Source organism: Myotis lucifugus, unplaced genomic scaffold (genome assembly GCF_000147115.1).
Source record: "Myotis lucifugus unplaced genomic scaffold, Myoluc2.0 scaffold_114, whole genome shotgun sequence".
NCBI lineage: Eukaryota > Metazoa > Chordata > Mammalia > Chiroptera > Vespertilionidae > Myotis > Myotis lucifugus.
Window position 1 is genome coordinate 1,856,335 of NW_005871162.1, and position 10,063 is coordinate 1,866,397.

At 35.0% G+C, this 10,063-nt stretch overlaps 1 protein-coding gene across 2 annotated transcripts in view; it reads right to left on the minus strand.

The window, feature by feature from the left end:
• ZFPM2 (zinc finger protein, FOG family member 2) overlaps positions 1–10,063 on the minus strand; it is a 330,056-nt gene that overhangs the window by 299,274 nt on the left and 20,719 nt on the right. For both annotated transcript variants that reach the window (XM_023757791.1, XM_006093337.3), the window contains exon 2: positions 8,530–8,631. The gene's annotated coding sequence lies outside the window, so the exon portion shown is untranslated. The remainder of the gene's footprint in view (positions 1–8,529; positions 8,632–10,063) is intronic.

Sequence of the window (10,063 nt, forward strand, 5' to 3'; positions counted from 1 at the left end):
AGCAGAGACTCTGAGAGGAAGAAGCTGTACAGCCTGCTCCCAGAGCCACTCCCAGTTGACTCCTTCCTGTGCCAGGACTGGGTGGGGAAAGCCCTCCTTAGTCCTTCACCACTTTCAAACCATTTTCAGAGTGAACACAAACACTTACTCATGGTGCTGACCACTTTCATTTTACCCAAACCTCTATTGTGTTTTGATCAGAACTACCACAATAGGCTGTTGCCTGGGGGACTCACGCCAGTCCCTCTCTCACCCCTAACTACATTAGCCTCTATAGTAAGGCCAGGTGGGTTATCCGCCCTCTGCCTACAATGTTGGAATGTCTTTCTCCTCTTCTCTTTTCCATCTGTCACCTGTTTCCATGCTCACAAAGTACGGAGGCCATCCCTGGCCTCCCAAAGCAAGAGACAGGTGTCTCTTTCTCTGGGCTTCCTTTATGATCTTCCATGACTTGCAAGCCTCCATTCATCAGCTTTGGTAAAATTCCTGTTAGCGAGAAGGTAAGCCTCTCCTTCTTGAGACCTTTTTCTTTATTCCCCCCAAATTCTGAAAGAACCTCCATCAGCATTATGTCTAACCACCAGCAACCCATCCCTTCTCCCTCTGTACAAGCTGATCTCTTAGCTGCCTCCCCACCACCACTCGCACTTGGCAATAGATGACCTTCCTCTCTCTTTGCTACCCCTGCACACTGCACAGGCCTGTACAACGAAATCCATAAAAATGTATTCTATCTCATCATTTGTCTGTCTTCAACTTTGTACTCTGAACTTTTTGAAAGTAGTCTGACTACAAATCATTTTTTTATTCTTAGAGTCTAGCACACAGTTATTCTTCAATAAATGCTTAAACTAATTAAATTTATTAATTCAATGTGGGTCTGCAAAGGTGCAGGAGATAAGTATACGATCTGGCAAGCATATGCAAATTATATTTATAAGTAAGTTACAAGCTCCAAGTATCAAACTTAGAAACAAGTGTAGGAATTTATTATGACGACAGAGAGAATAATCCCCAAGATCCAAATGCAGTCCTAAGGTTAAAACAACAGCAAATATAACAGTAAGAAAAGATTTGCTGTTGTCAGTTTGAATACTGGAAAGAGAGAAAATAATATTTCTAACCCATATCAAATTTATAATAACTTACTATCTAACATATTATCAAATTTAGGATATCAATTGCATTAAAAGTGATAAACCTCAAAAAACTCCTATAAACTATTAGGTAGACCAGCTATTAGGAGATAAAACTTGAAATGATAAAATTTAAAACAAATGACAAAAACGTATTATACAAAACCTGAAGATATGATAATGGCAGGAAATAAAATATAACTTCAAAATAATTTATTGCCCTAACCGGTTTGGCTCAGTGGATAGAGCGTCGGCCTTCGGACTGAATGGTCCCAGGTTGGATTCCGGTCAAGGGCATGTACCTTGGTTGCGGGCACATCCCCAGTGTGGGGTGTGCAGGAGGCAGCTGATCGATGTTTCTCTCTCATCGATGTTTCTAACTCTCTATCCCTCTCCCTTTCTCTCTGTAAAAAATCAATAAAATATATTTAAAAAATTATTTATCAAAGTTAATGGATAGTTGGCTCAGAATAGTTTAATACAAGAATATAAACTTCTTTGGAAGCATATCTCTAAATTCTAAAGTTTGAAAGATTCTTTTTTTAATATAGTGAATTTTTATTGTGATTACATATATATAACATAAAATTTGCCATTTTAACCAAGGTGAAGTTTACAATTAGTGGCATTGAGTACACTTAAAATGTTGTATAACCATCACTACTATTCATTTCTAGAACTTTTCATCATCCCAAACAGAAATTCTATATCCATCTGAGTATAGCCATAATGTAAAAACTTTCAAATTTGCACACTTGATCTTCCTAAAAAAACAAAATCTACTAGATAATTTACAATAGTTCCATCTACCAGTTAAAGTTATTCTAAGAATTTTTCAGAATTAAAGATTCTTAGCTAGAAATAGGTGAATAGTAATGAATAATTTTATTAATAAATAGATCCATGGAAATCCAAATATGTTATTTATGTATCAAGAACACTTCAACCTAACACAGTCCAGTTATGGTATCAAAGCTCCACTTTAAAAGTTCTAGTTAAAAATCACTAATATTGGTTGCTCTAGGGATTGCACTATGCATCTTAATTTTTCACTACCTTTTCAGACTTTATATGGATTACTTCAAGAAAGATGTAGGAACTTTGTAATAGTACAGTTGCATTTCTTCATCCTCTTTTCTACTTTTATCATATATATTACATCTATATACATTTTTTTTAAAATTTTTTATTGAATTCAGAGAGGAAGGGAGAGGGAGAGAGAAATAGAAACATCAATGATGAGAGTCATTGATCGGCTGCCTCCTATTGCATCTTCCAATTACAGGAGGATTGAACCTGCAACCTGGGCATGTGCCCTGACCGGAAATTGAACCATGACCTCTTGTTTAATAAGTTAACACTCAACCACTGAGCCATGCAGGCCAGGCTTATGGGAGCTTTCACTGTAACCAGTTGATTTTGCCATGGGAGCAGGGTATAGGACAAGAAAAAATAGTCTGTTATCTATTTTTCTGGGAGCATGATATATTTACAAAATTTGACACTGTATCCATTTTCCAGCATGATACTTGAAGGAAAAGGTCACTGCAAAGTTAGGTCCAAAGAAAATTAATCTCAAAACCATTATCCTTTAGCTTGAATTTCTCAATTAAGCTTATATAGTACAAGCAAATTAGGCAAATTCTATAACAATTCAGTATCTAAATAGCCTTACTTCCCATTCTTATACAAATGAACAGAAATAATAATAATAATAATAAATGGTATATTTTATGCAGTATTTTGTAACTCAAGGACATATCTTTCCAAACCATACATAAGTACTTTGCCTTCAGCCTACTTTTTTGTTGTTGTTGGGTTTATATGTGCCCTAATTCTACATGAGAATGCCAACTGAAGTAAGGGAATAAGATAGAGAACTTTTTCACTCCGTTTATGTGGTATTCTGTTCTACAGAGGGTAAAGCTTTCATCTCTTAATCCAGTATCCACTTAACTACACTATAGAAGATTTATTTTGACCCCCCTCTTGTTTCATAAGGAGCTCAAAAGTCTGTAGCAAATTTTGCCACTTTTGTTATAATGTTTTCCTGACACCTCCCCCCCAACCTAGTTCTTTCTCTCTCTCCCCTCCCCCTCCCCCAGCCTCATTTTCATATGGACACAAAGCATTGGGATAAAATGATGGTTCATTATAGTAGTACAGAGCTCTTATCTTCATCCGGCAAGAGTCATTTCCTTCCAAAGATTGAAATGCAAATGTGAAAATTAATGATAACTGCATTATCTGATAGCAGAGATAATACCAATTCACTGTCAGAGTAATACACAGTCATTCTACGATTTCCTCCGCTTCTCAAAATATTCTTCTTACTGTCAGACTATATCTATGGTTAACTATGTTTCATAGGTTTCTGTTAATTTACTTCAAATGGCATTTCCCAGATCTTATATCTACCACATTTTCCCAATCAAAAAGGAAACGAAATCAGAACTGTAATCTCCAAGCCCTTCTTTGGATGAACTAGTAAGGAGAGAAAAAAAAAAAAAAACCTGTATCATTAGTGTGTGCTTCTACCTCACAGTGGTCTTGTAGCCACCATTCCACTTTCTGCAAAACACTCCCACCTTCTTAGTTTAATTTAAGGCACAAAGCAAAACTAGCCTGGTCATTTGAGTGCATCCATAATGTTAAACAGCAACTGAATGAGGTGACTTGTTTATGATTTCTTGACCAATTTTAGTCCAGATGCAACAAGTACACGTGTGTGATTTTATGCTAGACAACTATTCCTGCAAAGTATTTACATTAAAATTTCTTTAACTGAATCATGATTTCACTCTATCTGAACAGAACAGAATTAATGTCACCCTATGGTGACTTCTACATAACAAAATTATTTTGCAAAGTTAATTCACAGTACACGTGTTTAATAAGGACTTATCATTAAACAGGCATTGTAAGGCATTATAAGGGCTACAAAAACACAACTGCCAAATGATACTAAAAGTAATATTAAGAGCTATTTATTAAACATGTATAAAGCTTTGAGCTCTTCTGTTTACATAGAAAATGTCAATAATTATGTCGATATTATAATTATTAGCCCCATTTTATAATTAAGGAAACTGAGGCCTTGGTGAATTAATAACTTATCAAAGCCACACAATTGATAAGTGACAAGGTCACAATGTAAATGGAAGAAATATTTTTGGTTTTCTCCACTCCTACACTCTCCAAAAATAATTTACCTCATGGAAAGTCAGACTTCCATGAGTCAATCTATAATATATAATATAAAAGTTATTTATAATTGTATTCTACTAATTCATCAAACAGTCAATGAAGGTATTATTTTATTTTGCATTTTTATTAAAATGTCCCAAATATCTAACATATAAATATCAAAATCTACTTAAATAAAATACATGCTTATCTTGAAAAGTTCATGTCAAAGAATCTAAATAACTGCTTGCCCTAAATTTTATATCTGTGTATATTTGCATTAATACACATGTACTTATTTGCATAATTTGAGTTACATGTTCCTTTATGAGAGCTCCTGGAAATTTCAATTATAGCTTCTGTAAGTCTGATGGCGAGACCTAGATTCACTCAATATTAAACCAGAAAAATCAAATTATTCAGTATTCCCAAGTGTAAGACGAAGTAACAATGTTTATAATAACATAACCTAGAGATTTAGCATTCTTAGAGTTAATATAAGTAAGATGTGACTTTTATGGTGACTCTTTCATAGTGATAAATCATGAATTTATAACAATTTTTCTGAATTCTCTTCCCCAAGTCTCCTTCTAAATCTAAATACATAAGTTAATACTCTAGAACAGTGGTTGGCAAACTCATTAGTCAACAGAGCCAAATATCAACAGTACAACGATTGAAATTTCTTTTGAGAGCCGAATTTTTTAAACTTAAACTATATAGGTAGGTACATTGTTATTAACTTAATTAGGGTACTCCTAAGGCTTAGGAAGAGCCACACTCAAGGGGCCAAAGAGCCGCATGTGGCTCGCGAGCCGCAGTTTGCCGGCCACGGCTCTAGACTTTGTCCAGGGATTATTCCAAAGATTTCTTTAAAAGATAAAGCCAGAGATGTAAACACTATTTCCAAATAAGGTCAACATTCTAACTATCCGTCACTGTTTTAAGGAAAGGGAAAACCATTAACATCTGCTGAATCCCATGCTCTTCCAAGCTCTGTGCTAGACACTTTCAAATTTCACCTTCATACAATGTTTCAATGTAGTTACTATTCTTTCCATTTTACAGATAAGGAACTGAGGCCTGGCTGTTTAATACGCCTGCGCTCACAGGGCCCCAAGTATCAATGTGTGAACTCAAGCACAGATCTGTCTGACTCTTTAATTGGTACCTTTTCTTCTGTAGTTTAGGCCATTCCCTACTTTCTAGCTTGACATACTTAATTAGTGCATCAATGACTTCAATGCAACACAGGAGTAATTAAAAGAGGTTAAGGAGAGAAATAGCATCAAAAGTGTGTGGGCAGCATCATACAACACCTTTGGACTTCTCCCTAGCACCTTTCAAAATTATTAATACACAATAACCATTGATTGATTGATTAAGTGTATAAGAATATTGGTAAACTGAAATACTGCAAGGGTGATGAAACATGAAACTTGTGAGGGTAATAAAAGAAAAGAAGAGGTATTTAATGTAGGCAGAAGTGATGTAAGCGAAGTACAGGCAAATACAGATGAAAAGGAGAAAGATTGGATAACAAGTACCTATGAATTAGGTTCATATAATTAAACATTAAAGAATTTCACACCACAGAAATGGTTTCAAATGTAAGGTAATTTTTGCAAAAGATGTTTAGGTCCCACCCAATCCTAAGAGTGAACAAAGGTCCAAGCTATTACTAAATGTGCCTTTTAGTTGAATAACAAACAAAGAAAAAAAAGTTTTCACTGTAAAGCTGGCATTTGATAAAAATAGAACACTTCAGATAGGAGTTGATTCATTATTGAAATGAGCCATCAAGAAAGGTTGTGGAGCCGTCTTCAATCAAACTCTTTAAAAATAAGATAAATCCTAATCTATCTTAAATGATGTCAGCTCTATGCCTCAAATTCTTTAGATAATTTCCTTGTCCTTTTATTCTGTCTATTTTTAGAGAAAACCGTCTATCTGAGAGTGACTGTCTGAATTGGGTAGGAGGGCCTCAACATTAGGAGACCTTGAAGTCACACCTGGCTCATTACCTCATGTCTTAACTAATAATTTGTGGTTAAATTCAAAAGTAGATGCATTTTTGTGGAACCACAGATACTACTATTGGGCTTTCAAAAAAAATGCTGAGAAGAATTTTAAAAGGTTCTGCTTCAAGACTCAACAATTCCAAAGCCATAATAATGATCACGTGCATTTTATGTGTATACTTCTTACAAAATCCATAATATGATTTTCTGCATTTGACAACTGGGAATACAGGCACAGAGATATTAAGCAAAATGCTAAAAATCACCCAGCAAATTAATGGCAAATCCAGAATCTGAAACATAAATGCTTAGAATCCAGAGCTATTTTCTAACATGTTTGGAAATGGTCATTAAAACCCGGGTAATTTTATCTCAATACAGTTGGAAAGTACCAATAATGTTTTGTGAAGAACAAAAATCTGAGTAAAAGTATTGATAACATCTCTATTTATGTAATAGCAAAAGTAAAAAAAGTCCTTTATACTTTCTCCTGATTAAAGGAGAGACATAAATATTCTACCTTAAAAACATAAATACCCAACAGATATTCTTTTGTTGATCCTCATCAAAAAGTTTCAAAGTAATTAAACTTTTTTTTTTTTGCAAAATAGGGGGAAAATGTTGTATCAATTTTACTGTACATATTACAATTTTTCTCATACACGTATCTGCTTAAAGACATACATTTTTCTTTAAAGTTTTTACATATTCATATGTGCCACAAAAAAAGAACATTTCTCCACTGTCAACTAAAGAAAATTTTCATTAAATCAGACAGATTAAATTAATTTCACTTAAAAGTGAAAAATCATATCCTGAATGAAGTTATACTTTAACTTACTCTTCAGTATTTTTGTACATTTTTAATCAAAGGCAGTCTTCCCTGAATTGAAAAGACCGAATTATGCAATAAGGTCAGAATGCCAGAAGTCCACATTTCCTTTTAAACTCTTAAACTGTGGTTTTATGGTACTTTATATACATAATACACTAGAGGCTCAATGCACGAAATTCGTGCAAGGGGCTCAGCCCTCACAGCCACAGCAGCTTGCCTTAGCCCTTGCAGCCATGGCTTCGTCCTGAAGGTCATCCGGTAGGACGTCCAGAAGGTCATCCAGAAGGTCATTTGGCTACCTGGTCTAATTAGCATATTATGCTTTTATTATTATAGATTTTCATCCAAAATCTTGTGTAACATTATGCTATGGTACATAGAATACAAACATTTGTGTGTCTCATGAGTAATATTAGAAATGACATCCTAATAATCAGATATAGTGTATCTTCATTTTTGTTTGCATTTTATTTTACAGCAGCTGGTTTCAGAAAATTCCTACCAGAGTTCCTCTCCTCTTCACACACAGAGGAGAGCAAACTGCAAAGTCACACAAGGCTGAAAATGTGATTGAAATGTAGGGATCTCTCTTAATGAAAAATGTTACTGCTTTGAAAATTATGGCTAAAATCATTTCTAAACTCACTTATATTCTTAAGCCCTATGACATAATAGTCTCCATTTATAAATATACCATCAATTGTAAATTACATTGGCACCAAATACAAAGGTGTTGTTTTTCCACAGAGCTTTTATGAACTTTATATATTTATATACAATTATATTGGTGTTTTGGAGTATTTTGAACAGTTTTTGTTTTTCTTGAAATGGTAAGATGTCAGGATCTTTAAAATTAAATTTAATTTTCATTCATGAAAATGAAAATGTTGCCAAAACCCTGACTCTTAGTGAGGCATCTGTTGGTATTTTCTAAACTTCTAAGTACATATTGAGACTCTATCTATAACTTACAATATGACTACACTGAAAATTTTTCTTTGAAGTATTATTATGTATTATTATTACTGTTTTGAAGCTTTAAAAATATGCCCAATTTGAATACAGATTTAGCATAAGGATTTCAGTTCAAAGAAAAAGCAAGTAGAGCTGACTAATTCTTCTATGAGTATGAATGAAAACAAGATGAAGACTTCAAGCAAAGGTAACCTTTGAATTTTCTTTAGATAATGATGTTTATTTAACCTCCCAAGTAACCAGTATATAAACAAATAACTTTTTTAAGATCAGAGTTGAGGTCATGAAGAGTTTATGACCTAATTATAATTTGAGAAAACCCAGTGAATTTCTGATAGTAGCAACAGGTGGTTGCATTTTAAATTTGCTGTCCTACCTGGTCCATCCCAGTCACCTGTCTCCACTCCAGGCTGCCCCGGCTTCTCTGGCTGCGTGTCCCCATCTGACTCCGCCGTCTCCTGGACGCCTTCTTCATCACCTAGGAACACCAACACACAGAGAGAAAGGGAAATGAGGATTTAAACTTGACATTTAAGTCCTTGTAGAGGGATGTGCTTAGAATATGTCTAATTATATATTCATTACATATATTGTCATTATACTGACAATGTCCATTATTACTCATTTTGATATCTATTACAGCTTGATAATAAACAAAATCAGTATTATTCATTAATAAATAAACTGCTATAAACAATAAAGAGCATTCCCATAAAATTTTTCATTTGAAGTTATTAATAGGCTATATAAAAAGAAAAATTAAAAAGCCGTGTGTAATTTTTATAATACCCACAATACAGAAAATCTTAACTCACTTATTTCTGAGTTATAATTTTTATAGAGGCAAGATGCAAAAGACAAAATTAAATATCATAGAAAAGACATATTTATGTTTGGGGTGGAATATAGGTTATTTTAAAGAAGATTTTATTTTTTCCCCAGCTTTAGGCTTGCTAAAACTAGGCCATATTTACTTTTTAAATGGGTCTAGAAAAGGCTATATTTAAATGATTAGAATATGTGATGAGCCAGTGACTCAGTCCTCACAATGCAAGAAGCTATATAGAGAGGTATCCTTGTAATACAGTGAGTACAGCCAGTCTGGACAATTCCATGCCTTCATTTTCACATAATAAAAGAGAAACATAATACTTTTTGAGCACAAGAACAGACAATACTGTGGTGAAGGCCTGTGGTGGGGGGTGGGGGGCAGGTGTGAGCGACAAGGGGTCAATGGAGAAAAAAGGGAGACATCTGTAATACTTTCAACATTAAAGCTAAATTAAAAAAATAAGTATAGTTATGGCAAAGAAGGAGAAACACATTAACAATGCAAGCACATTTTAAAAGTAAAAATATAATTTTAAAGTAATTTTATTTTAAAACAACAATCAGAGCAGTCCATGAATAATTCCAATGAGGACAATTAAGAGACAGAAATACAGAGCCCAGAAGCATAAAATGACATTGACCAGGAAGAACCTATTATGACTAATTTTGGACTTCTACCTTCATAGTGAAGTCAGTGAGAAGCACTAGGTTATTTCAGTGGGGGACTGATATGACCATGTGACATACGTTCAATAATCTATATAATAAAAGCCTAAGCGACCATTACGGTGGGATGACCAGAACGACCAGTCACTATGATGCGCACTGACCACCAGGGGGCAGACACTCATGGCAGGAGCTGTACCCTGGTGGTCAGTGTGCTCCTACAGGGGGAAGTGCTGCTCAGCTAGAAGCCAGGCTCATGGCTGGCGAGCACAGCAGTGGTGGCGGAAGCCTCTCCCGCCTCCATGACAGCACTAAGGAGCAGGGAGCCGAGCAGTAAGGAGCAAGGGGTCCCGGACTGCGAGAGGGCGTAGCCCAGGCTGAGAAAACCCTACCCCGCCGCCCCCCCCCCCCCG